The following is a 12,991-nucleotide window of genomic DNA, read 5'->3' as shown; positions in this document are numbered from 1 at the left end:
GTTCTCTTCTAGAAAATGCCACCTTTTCATCTACATAATTAAGTTGGTGCAGGGCCTCTGCCCATGTTTCCAGAGTTTCCTTAGACTTCGTGATTCCTGGCTTATTATTTGGTTGTTCAGTAATCAACTTCCTAGATTACATGAACCAATTTAATTCTCCTTTTGCCTTAATATGGTAAAATTGATATCTCTTTCACCATCCAAACATAATCTGCTACAACTACAGTTTACATGGTTAAGATGGTGTCTCTCAGATGGGATGCTGAGCTGAGTAGGCCAAGTGGGAAACTGTAGAGTAGGAGTAAGGGGCCTCCTGAAAGTGACATTAAGCTAGCAACAAAGATAAAATCATGGGAAGCATGCAAGAACTTTACCTAGTGAGTGTCAGAGAATCCATTGTCAAGATGTCAGCAACATAGTATTGAAAGAACAAACGAGGGAACTGTTTGATAACTATCTCTGCTTTTATAGATACTATGAGATGTTATTATACAGTTGCCATTGATTATGTTCCAATTATTGCTCACTTTAGTTTTGCTTCAAGTCTTTAACCCTTTCCATGTGCTGCCATAGCTGTAAAATCCAAAAGGAACATAGAAGATCTGAGAACTCAGACCGATATACAAAATGGCAAAGATAGAAGTTGAAACATACCCCAGTTTCTCAATTCTAGTTTGCTATCTTCACACTTAATATGGTGATATTTTCTTAGAACCCTGTCAGCCATCAGGGAAAAAAGAAAAAATAAAAAAACACACAGTACATTGTCATTGTCTAAGCATGTGCAAACCTGTATTTAGAAGGAATCTGTTCAATTTTGTTATTGCTGTTGAATTTTTTTATTTGCTGTTGAATTTTAAGCTAAATGGGGATCTTGTTTATGTAAAGTGAAAGCCTTTAACTAAAGCGTTGAACATCTATCTGTCAAAAGCTCCCAGCTGGCTTAAGAAAAGTAATTTTTAATTTACAAAAAAACCTATGATTTTACCCAAACAGAAAGTGCAGGTAAAACACTGATATTCCTCAGTGTGCCTAGAAATTCTATCAAGGGACGCCTGTGTGGCTTAGTCTGTTAAGCATCTGCCTTTGGCTCAGGTCATGATCCCAGCACACTGGGATTTAGTCCCGCAGGGAGCCTGCTTCTCCCTCTGCCTGCCGCTCCCCCTGCTTGTGTTCTCTGTCTCTGACAAATGCATAAATAAAATCTTAAAAAAAAAAAAAGAAAAGAAATTCTATCAAGCCTTAAGATGTTAAAGAGTTCAAGGTCAAGAAACTATGAAATGCAGTGGGTCACCATCATATTATTCATAATTGAAAATACCTACCATAATGCAGACTTCTTAGATGTCAGACATGCAGAAAATTTACTCTTCAATGCTGATTTGCTGCTGAAAGAAAAAAACTAATTATATGGATAAAAGATATTGGCAAGTTAAAAAATTATCTTTATTTAATATAGTTTTTCCCCTTGAAAGCTACTGTAAAATGGATGAGGTGTCTCAAAATTGCTGGCAACTTATAATTGAGGGATTCATGTATTTTTTCTGTGCTTCTAACAGATTGCTAGTTGTGACTTGAGTATCTGTTTTTCAAATACATGACTCTAAAAAAAAAATGTGGTTGAATTAAATATACCCAGGTCCAATTGAATTGCTTAGCAAAATAATTTTATTCTCTTTATCTTCTAAAACTTCCAGAAGATGATTAGTTAATACACATTGTAGATTGATGGTTCTACAAGTTTCTGCTACCATATTTTAAAATTATCTTTTTTAGAAAAAGTTATAAAAATTTTTATGAGAAGTTTCTACCAGGAAGTCTATTGAAAACAATTGGTGATCATTAAATAAGTTCCATTGCCAATTTTTAAAAACTGTCATAGAGGGGTGTCTGGTTGGCTCAGTCAGTAGAACATGTGACTCTTGATCTCAGGGTTGTGAGTTCAAGCCCCATGTTGGACATAGAGATTGCTTAAAAAAAAAAAACTGTCATAGAGATTGGAAATTAATTTTGATTAAAACAAGAACAAATCTCCAACTTTAAAATATTTGAATATCCTGGCTCTGAAAAAATTGAAAACTGTATGCTTTGAAGCTAGTGATATTGAGATGACAGGATAGTTAATAAGGCAAACAGTAAATATAGCCAGCCATTACTGGTCCTTTCATACCCTTGTCTTCCTTCCAGTATCAGTTAGCCCAACTGGCAATATTTAGGTCATCTTTAGCTCAGAGTTGCAACAGTATTGGGACATTTTATTTTATAATCTTATTTAATTGAATTCCATAGCCTATCTAGAATTTGTGTTCTATATCAAGAATGCATAGCTTTCTTAGATCTTTCATATTGTTGTTTTATGAATAATTGTGTCATGATAAAGTCAGTATGACCTTCTGTAAATCAAATTTTCATTATGTAAAGATGTTAAATTTTTTAAAAGTAATCGAATAACTTTGCTTACCGAGACCTTTAGTAAAAAGCAGTGTGGAGTAGTGTAGCTTGATACTAACAGATCAGATTCAGTTCCTTTGATCTGCCTAAGTTTCCACAGGGATGGATCTTAAAATAGTCCCCATATCATGCTAAGATATTGCAACTTGTCACTTTTGCCACCTGTGCCACCAACTGCCCACCATGTTCAAGGGAAGCCACATGCAAGCACAACCAGATTTTATCATCTTTATCGTTATTATGGTCCATAAATTCAGAGAACACATTAAAAGCATTTCCTACAACCATATAGTAATTTTGAAATTACAATTGCTGGTATTAAATTTAGCTTTTTTTTGAACCCTGACATTTTATATCAATATCGCCTAAATGACAATTTCCCTTTACAGAGAAAAAATACTTCACCCAACACAATCAATACAATGGACAAACTTAAATAATAATTTAAAGTAATAACTTCAGAAAGAACATATGTAAAGGATGAACTTTCATTTTTAAAATCATATTTATTCATTTATAAAATTATAAAATTTTATAAAACTTATAAAATTATAAAATATGTACTTCTTATCAAAACAGAGAGAGAGACTTGGTAGAAAAATTTGGAATCTCTAGCTCTTTTTTATTGTATTGAATAATTAGCAAATAAGATATATCTTCAAATATTAATAATGTAGTAAAATGCTTCAGAGATGAAGGAAAGCACCTTCCTCTTGAAATGTATCTTATTTTGGTATATTATTGATCTTCTTATGAGCGAACTCCTTTTTTAATATATATTGTTTAATTATGGAGTTGAAATCAAAATAAGAAGCTGCCAAAGGCAGAATTGAGTATAAGTTGACTCAGACATGGCATGAAAAACAAAGAATATGAATGGATGGTGAAACATTTTTTTGAAGGATGACTTCATTGTTATTATTCTTTTTACCAAAGAAACATCCTTAGGCATCAAAAAATGAAGCTAAAGGGAGCTTTAGGTTAAAAGATGGTGCTTAATAAACCCATTCAAAAATAAGGCAGTGGATTTCTCTTATGAACATAAGTTGTTTTGGGGGTTCTAGTTTGTTAGGTATTACATAGAAATAATAACACTTCCCCTATATAAAACATGATAAGTTGATTTATTATAGAATGATTAAAAATGACTAGCCTATATTCTGAGATCTAGTGTTGCTTAACTGGACAGAGAAAAGCAGCAAAGATATGGTTTACTGTGAGAAAGAATAATGTGATTTTAAAAAATCATAGTCTTGATATATGATGCAATTAATCTTATCAAACTTGCTTTATGATTTAGCATATACATTAGTAAACTAATATCTCATTGCTTTCACTTGAAAAGTTAAGCACGTGGATAGGCACCTCTTTCTTTCTTTTGCTCTTAATGTCAGTTTCATAGAAATATTTTTACAGTCTTAAACAAAAGTTTCACCTGAATATGTATTTATTTATATGGTTTTAATATGACAGAAAAAAATAAAAACCAAATACAAAACTGTTACATTTTTAAGGCACCAGAAGAGCTGATTATCTTGGTGTTAAACTATCAGCTATAATTTGGGTTGTGGCAGAAGATCATTGGGCCAAAAAAGTCCACTCTGAGGCCAGAGTGATCTAAATTCTTAACTTATTCCCAGAGGATAATTATATGGAGGTGTCATTTTGTAGTACTTTGACAGTGGGTCTGGTTGTTCTGTTGCTCCACTCTGCAATGGGACTAGATGAAGAACTCATCATTCAAAAACACTCTTTGAGTAGAAATAAAATTATGGATTCTATGTACAGAAAATATAAACACAAGCACAAACATTTGCATACAATTTTAAAATGTTCATAGATTTCAAAGCTGATGTTGTGTATCAGGTCTCAGGTTAAGAATCTATTTTGCAATGGCACATATGCCCTGAACTTGCCATGAACACAGCATTTTCCCTGCCATTGAAGTCTATATAACTTAATGTGATATTCTCACCTGCCAGTAGGTATAATGCTTGCTGGATGATAGAACAGCAATGGAGGGGAGCTTTGTCTGCCAGTAGTAACCCCAGAAGGCTATACACCAGCACACAAAAGGAATGAACAAACCCTAAATATTAGACAGTCTGTCATCACTGATAGCCCCAAAGAAGTCAAACCTAAATTTGTCTAACGTTCAAATTTTAGCACTTGATTTTATGGTAGATTTGGTAGACAAATGTATGCCTTATGTAAATAATTATAGAAACAAACTGAGGGTTCTAGAGGGGAGGGGGGTAGGGGGATGGGTTAGCCTGGTGATGGGTATTGAGGAGGGCACGTTTTGCATGGAGCACTGGGTGTTATGAACAAACAATGAATCATGGAACACTGCACCAAAAACTAATGATGTAATATATGGTGATTAACATAACAATAAAAAATTAAAATAGAAGAATTTATATTTTTCCTCTTTTAAGTGGTTAATAAATATGTCTTTATGACTTCCCAACTAATCATGGTAGAAAAACAAAATGGACACAAAAGAAAACAGGGCTGGTTTCCAACCTTTTTTGCAAAGAACAGTGCAGTAGCAAAGAAGAATTAGGACAGCAGTTAGATCTTTTGCTTAGGTTTTTTTCTTTTTCTTTTCCTTTTTTTTTTTTCCCCACAATTAGGGAATGCATTCATCCCACAAAGTCTTACTGTCAAATTGATCCCAGTAGCTTACACTGAAGACCTTTTATGAAGCTGATGGGTAAAAATTATATGACTCAAGCACTGAGATGGATACAACAATCAAAAGCTTTTTTCCCTCTTGAGGAAAAGTCACATTTTTTTAGAGTGTCAAAGTTTTTAAATATCACTAAAAAATAAGCATAATGTATGAGAGATAAGTCAGGCAAATTTGGGTGAGATAAATATCTTACAAGGGGAAGAATGTACTTCGGCTTCCAGCCAAGATGGAATAGGAGGGCCTGGATTTGAAGAGACAGAGCAAGCATCAACACCAGACACGGCAGGTATGTTGGAATCATCAGACCAGGAATTGTAAACAATGACGATTAATATGCTAAGGCCTCCAGTAGGTAAAGTACACAGAATGCAAGAACAAACAGACAATGTGAGCAGAGAGGTAGAAATTTCATTCTAAGAACCAAAAGGAAATGCTAGACATTTAAAAAAAACAAACAAACAAACCACTGTAGGGGCACCTGGGTAGTGGAGTTAAGCAGCCGACTCTTGGTTTCTGCTCAGGTCATGATCTCAGGGTCATGAGATCAAGCCCCACACAGGCAGGCACTCAGCAGAGTCTGCTGGACTCTCTCTCCCCTCCCCCCTCTTCTCTCCCCATTCTCTCTAAAATAAATAAGTAAATTGTTTTTCAAAAATACTTGTAACAAATAAAGGGTATCTTTGATGGACTTAATAGTACAGTGGATGTAGTTGAGAAAAGAATCTCTGAGCTTGATGATATATTCATAGAAATCTCAAAACCTGAAAAGCAAAGAGAATAAAGACTGAGGAAAAACATAATAGAATATCCAAGGACTATAGGACAACTACAAAAGGTGTGACAATGTATAATGGGAATACCAAAAGGAGAAGAAAGAGGGAATGAAACAGAAGAAATATTTGAAACAATAATGGTTGAGAATTTTTCCCAAATTAATCTCAGACAACAATCCACAAGTCCAGGAATCTTGGAGAACACCAAGAAGGATAAAATCCAAAAACCTTACACCTAAGCATATCATTGTCAAACTACAGAAAGTCAAAGATAAAGAAAAAAATCCTGCAAGAAGCCAGAGATATAAAACACATTACCTATAAGAAAAAAAGATAATAATTGTATCCAACTTCTCCTCGGAAACCATGCAAGTTAGAAGAGAATAGAGTGAAACACTTATAGTACTAAGAGAAAAAAAAATCGACCAGGAATTCTGTATCCTGTGAAATTATCCTTCAAAAGTGAAGGACAAATAAAGACTTCCTCAGACTAACTGATATTGAAGGAATTTGTTGTCAGTAAACTTGAGTTGCAATAAGTGTTTAAAAAGAAGTTCTTTAGAGAGAAAGAAAATAATATAGGTTAGAAACAAGTCTACATAAAGAAAAGAAGAGCACTGAAGAAGGAATAAGTGAAGATAAAATAAAAACTTGTTTTTCTTATTCCTAATTGATCTAATAGGTAATGGTTTGTTCAAAATAACAATATGCATAACATATATGCATATACATGCTTACGTATGCTTATATATAATTTAAATGTATGACAGCAATGATATAAGGGATAAGAGGGAGGAATTAAGATTATTTTGTTATTATAAGGTACTCACACTACCCATGATGTGGTATAGTGTTTTGAAAGTGGACTTGGATTAGTTGTACATGTATATTGCAAATTCTAGGCAACCACTGAGAAAAGTAAAAAAGACGTATAACTGATATGCTAAGAAAGGAGAGAAAATGGTGCCATATAAAATGTTCAATTAAAATCATAAAAGGCAGAAAGAGCGGAAAAGAAAAATAGGAATAAATAACAAGGACAACAAATAGAAGATAGTAACAAATATGATAGATATTAATCCAACTGTATCAATAATAATTTTAAATGTCAATGGTCTAAATGCACCAATTAAAAGATAGAGATTGTCAGAGTGGATCAAGAGGTAAGAGAGAACTATAAGCAGTCCACTAAACACACTATAAATATAAAGACACATATATATTAAAAGTTAATGGATGGAGAAATATATACAGTGTGAACACTAATTAAAAGAGAACAGGAATAGCTATATTAATTTCAAACAGAACAGACATCAAAGCAAAGAAAGTTATCAAAGATAAAGATGGGTCATTACATAATGACAAAGAGGTTAATTCCAAGAAGGCATAACAATCTTTAATTTGTATTCACCTAAGAACAGAGTATCAAACTGCATGAGGCAAAATTTATAGAACTAAGAAGAGAAATACATGAATCCACTATCATTGTTGGAGACTTCAATACCCCTCTATCAGAAATGAACATATCCAGCAGGCAAAAAATCAGAAAGACACAGGTGAACTCAACAACACCAACAATCAACTGGATATAATTGACAGCTATAGACTATTTCATCCAACAACAACAGAATATGCATTCTTCTCAAGCTCACATGTAATATTCACCAAGATAGACCACATTCTGGGCCATAAAAACACTTTAATTTAAAACAGTAGAAATCAAAAAATGGAATTAAACTAGAAATCAAGATTAGAAAGGCAGTTGGACAGTCCCAAGTATGTAGAGATTAAACAACACACTCTAAACAACAGAGGGATTAAGAAGAAATATCAAGAGAAATCTTTAAATATTTCTAATTAAATGAAAAGGAAAGCACAATTTATCAAAACTTGTGAGATGCAGTGAAAATAGTGCTTCAGTGGAAATTAATAGCATTAAATGCATATATTTTAAAAAAGATAAAAGAGTTAAAATCAGGAATCTAAACTTACACTGGGAAAACTAGAAAAAGATAAGCAAATTAAAATAAGCAGAAGAGAAGAAATAATAATTAGAGCAGAGTGCTCATTTTGGCAGCACATGTACTTAAAAAATGGGAATGATACAGAGAAGATTAGCATGGTCCTTGTGCAAGGTTGACACACAAATCTGTGAAGTGTTCCATATGTTTTCACCATATTGTACACCTGAAACTAATATAACACTGTATGTTAACTATACTGGAATCAAAATAAAAAAACATAATAAAAATTGTCATAAATTACACACACAAAAAAGAATTAGAGCAGAAATCAAAACAGAAGAAACCAGGAGATCAATGGAGAAAAAGCAACAAAACCAAAAGCTAGATCTTTGAAAAGATGAATGAAATAAATAAGCTTCTAGCCAGACTACCAAAGAAAACCAGAGACAGGAAACAAATTATTAATATCAGAAATGAAAGAAGGGACATCACTACAGATCCTATGGACATTAAAAGGATAATAGAGGGGGCTCCTAGGTGGCTCAGTTGTTTAAATGTCCAACTCTTGATTTCAGCTCAGGTCATGATCTCAGGGTCAAGATCAAGCCCCGCATCAGGCTCTGTGCTGAGCAGGGAGTCTGCTTGAAATTCTTTCTCCCTCTCTCTCTCTGTCCCCCTCCCCTGCAGGCTCCCCCCCCAAATAGATAAATAAATCTTTTAAAAAAGGATAATACAGGAATAATATGAACAACTCTATGCCCACAAATTTGACAAATAAGATGAAATGGACCAATTCTTTGAAAGACATAATTTTCCTAAACACACACAAGAAGAAATACAAAATCTGACCTATCTGTATCTATCTGGTAAAGAAATTGAATCCATAATTAAAACCTTACAAAACAGAAAATACCAGGCCCATATGGGTTCACTGGTGAACTCTACCAAATATTTAAGGAAAAAATTATAACAATTCTTTACAATCTCTTTCAGAGAATAGAAGCAGAGGGAATACCTCCTAACTCATGCCTGCATACCAAAACCAGACAAAGATATTAAAGAAAATAAAACTGTAGACCAATATCTCTCATGAACATAGATGCAAAGATCTTCAATAAAATATTATTTCCTACATACTATCAACGAACAAGTGGAATTTGAGATTAAAAATACAATACCATTTCCATGGTACATGAAATATGTAGGTATAAATCTAACAAAATATGTACAAATCTGTATGAGGAAAACTACCAACTGATGAGTAAAATCAAAGAAGAACTAAAGAAATGGAGAGATATTCCATGTTCATGGACAGAAGGATTCAATATTGTCAAGATATCTTTGTTTCCCAACTTGATCTATAGATGTGATGTGATTCCAATTGAAATCCCAGCAATTATTTTGTACATACTGATCCTAAAGATTATATACAGAGGTAAAATATCCAGAATAGCCAACACAATATTGAGGAGCAAGAACAAAGTTGGAGAATTGAAACTACTGACCTTCAATACTTATTAAGCCACAGTAATCAAGACAGTGTGGTATTGGTGAAAGAATAGACAATGGACCAAAATAGAAAGCCCAGATGAATCTAGACACAGACCTTACACCCTTCACAAAAATAAACTTGATATGGATCACAGACCTAAATGCAAAATGCAAAACTATAAAACTCCTAGAAGATAACATAGAAGAAATCTAGATGACCCAATATGACAATGACTTCTTTGATTCAACACCAAAGTCACAACCCATAAAAGAAATAATTGATAAGCTGGACTTCATTACAATTAAAAACTGTTCTGTGAAAAACAATGTCAAGAGAATGAAAAGACAAGCCATGGGCTGGGAGAAAATATTTAATATACATCTGATAAAAGCTTGTTACCCAAAATATACAAACAACTCTCAAAACTTAATAAGAAAACAAACAATCCAATTTTAAAATGGATTTGGTAGACACCTACCAAAGGTGTCTACCAATGGTAGACACCTCACCAAAGAAGATGTACAGATGACAAATAGCCATATGAAAAGACGCTCAACATCAAGTTTCAAGGAAATGTGAATTAAAACAATAGTGAGATACACTCCACATCTATTAGTACTTATGGCCAAAATTCAGAACACTGACGCAGCAAATGCTGGTGAAGATGTGGGAAAACAAAAAGTCTCATTCATTGCTGATGGAAATGCAAAATGGTACAGTTTGAAGGTTTCTTACAAACTAAACATACTCTTACTGTATGACCCAAAGGAGTTGAAAACATATCCACACAAAAATCTGCACACAGATGTTTATAGCAGTTTTATTCATAATTATCAAAACAACCAAGATGTCCTTCAGTAGGTGAATGGATAAATAAATGTACATCCAAATAATGGAATATTATTTGGTGTTATAAAGAAATGAACTATTGGGGCACCTGGGTGGCATAGTTGGTTAAGCATCAGACTCTTGGTTTTGGCTCAGATTGTGTTCTCAGGGTCATGAGATTGAGCCCCGCATCAGACTCCCAGCTCAGCATGGAGTTGGCTTCAGACTCTCTCTCCCCGTCCCTCTGCCCCTCCCCACTGCAGTCTCTCTCTCTCTAAAGTAAATAAATGCATCTTTAAAAAAAATCTAAAAAAGAACTCAAGCTATGAAAAGACATAGAGGAAACTTAAATGAGAATTACTAAGTGAAAGAAGCCAATCTGTAAAGATAATGTACTATAGATTCCAACTATGTGACATTCTAGAAAGGCAAAATTATGGAGACAGTAAAAAGATCAGTGGTTGATAAGAGTTGGAGGTGGCTGGGTTAAGGATGCATGGGCAAAACACAGAGGATTTTTAGGATACTGAAAATACTTTATATACCATAATGATGGACATATGTCATTATACATTTGTCTGAACCTATAGGATATATGACACCGATTGAACCCAGATATAAACTATGGACTTTGGATGATTATGATGGGTCTATATAGGTTCATCAATTGTAAGAAATGTACTATTCCGGGGAGGGAGGGATGTTGATAATGAGGGAGGCTATGTAGAGGCTATATATGAAAGGCTATCTCTGTACCTTCCTCTTAATTTTGCTGTGAACCTAAAACTGCTCTTAAAAAGTCTTTTAAAAAACAAAAACTATATCCAATTATGTAAAATTCTAAGTATATCCCAACTTCTGGTGTGGTAAGTATAATGAAAAAAATGTAGATGATTGTTGAAGCAATTATTAGCATTAGTTGACCATTTTTGGTGTCACATTTAACGAGCTATTAATTAAAGTGACTCATCTAACCAGCTATTAAGTGGCAGTATTATATTCCCTTTGCTTACAGGTGACAGAAATCAAATGTGATCTATATTAAGCAAACAGGAGAATTTATAATATGGATATAAGATTTTCTCACCCAACCCAAGGATGGGAACTTGGTATCACGTAGAACAAGGGATTTGGACAAAAATTGACATAGCATCATTCACATGGAGGAAAATTTAGTAAGTAGCAAGCATTATCAAACAACTGCTTAGTTCATAAAAGAGAGATGCTTTGATTATTTGGATGGACCACTCTGTTCTTGGATCACATCAAAGAGTTTTTTCTTGTCAATAATTATAACAATAATTATAGAAAAACTGACACTTTGTCATGTAATATCACATTTAATTCTTATAACAACACTGAAAGGTAGGTGCTATGACTTCCATGTTACAGATGTGGAGGATACAACTTAAAAAAATTAAATGATTTATATGTGGGTAAGAAGCTGGAGAGTAACAATGTTAAGGTGTAAATTCTTTCTGCATACAAAATCAATGTTAATTTTATTCCATATTGTCATGGAACAATAATGTAAGTAAATTTCAGTTTGGAAATTCTGAAAAAAAAATAGTGATTCTCTGTATCTGTTGTCACTTATGTGCATTTTATACCTTGTTCAAGTTTGAGGGACTTGGGATTGTTAAATTAAAGAAATATACACTCAAGGTGCCTGGCTGGCTCAGTCAGGAGAGCATGCAACTCTTGATGTTGGGATCATGAGTTCAAGCCTCACGTTGGGGGTAGAGATTACTTAAAAATTAAAAACACAAACAAACTTTAAAAAAAAAGAAATATACACTTGTGGACACTGTGGATATAGGCAACTTGGAGTTAGCCAGTCTTGATATATAAATCCTCTTCTCACAAAGATTTTTAAATTTCTTTAAATACATTCTGAAAGGAGAATTTAGAATAAACTTTGCAAATGCCTGACAGACTGGGATTTGGTTTTGTGAAAAGAGGGAGATATTAGAAAATGCCATTTTTAGTCAACTAGTATAGCATGGGGGCGCCTGGGTGTCTCAGTCATTAAGCGTCTGCCTTTGGCTCAGGTTGTGATCCTAGGGTCCTGGGATCGAGCCCCACGTCAGGCTCCCTGCTCTGCGGGAAGCCTGCTCCTCCCTCTCCTGCTTCCCCTGCTTGTGTTCCCTTTATCGCTGTGTCTCTCTCTGTAAAATAAATAAATAAAATCTTTTAAAAAAAAAAAGCTAGTATAGCATACTCAGCATTCCCTTCTTGAGAGTAATGTCAAGAGACATAGGCATACTAGGCCCTGTAATGTTACCTGCAAAAAGTTAAGAAGTCTTCTAAAATATCCCTAACTTCTTAATGGATTTGACTTTTATGTGTTAAGAACTTTTATTTTAAATCTTTTGAACCAATAATATTACTTCCTTTGTCTTCTCTTGGAAGTAGCAAATACAAGTTGGGGGTACAGTAAGATTTCATGTGTCCTAAATCTCTCCTTTCAAGCTTTAAGAAGTGCTCACAAGATACAACATCACTTACATAGGATTCTTGCCAAAAACTTTAATCTAATCATGAGGAAACAATCAGGGAAATTCAAATTGAGAAACATTCTGCAAAATAATTTGCCTGGACTCTTAAAAAACGATCAATGATGAGAAAAATGAAAAAGGCTGGCTGACTGTTCTATATTGAGGGAGAGTAGAGAATTATGCCAAATAAATGCAATGTGAGCTATCTGATTGGACTTGGATCAAAACAAGAATACAAGGAAGGAAGGAAGGAAGGAAGGAAGGAAGGAAGGAAGGAAGGAAGGAAGGAA

The 12,991-nt window shown here is 33.9% G+C and overlaps 1 long non-coding RNA gene and 1 other non-coding gene across 2 annotated transcripts in view; one reads left to right on the top strand and one right to left on the bottom strand.

Annotated features, from left to right (window-relative positions):
• LOC141372953 (uncharacterized) overlaps window positions 1-12,991 on the bottom strand; it is an 85,428-nt gene that overhangs the window by 60,558 nt on the left and 11,879 nt on the right. Inside the window, exon 2 of the long non-coding RNA XR_012378477.1 lies at window positions 1,326-1,388. This is a non-coding gene — a long non-coding RNA (uncharacterized lncRNA). The remainder of the gene's footprint in view (window positions 1-1,325; window positions 1,389-12,991) is intronic.
• LOC112813648 (U6 spliceosomal RNA) lies at window positions 7,981-8,090 on the top strand. The gene has a single exon (XR_003205558.1). It is a non-coding gene; the product is annotated as a U6 spliceosomal RNA (small nuclear RNA).

Source organism: Callorhinus ursinus, unplaced genomic scaffold, assembly GCF_003265705.2.
Source record: "Callorhinus ursinus isolate GAN/ISIS: 27379988/994484 unplaced genomic scaffold, GSC_fseal_2.0 scaffold6, whole genome shotgun sequence".
NCBI lineage: Eukaryota > Metazoa > Chordata > Mammalia > Carnivora > Otariidae > Callorhinus > Callorhinus ursinus.
Note: the sequence above shows the minus strand (reverse complement) of the source record. Positions and strands in the feature narration are given on the sequence as shown.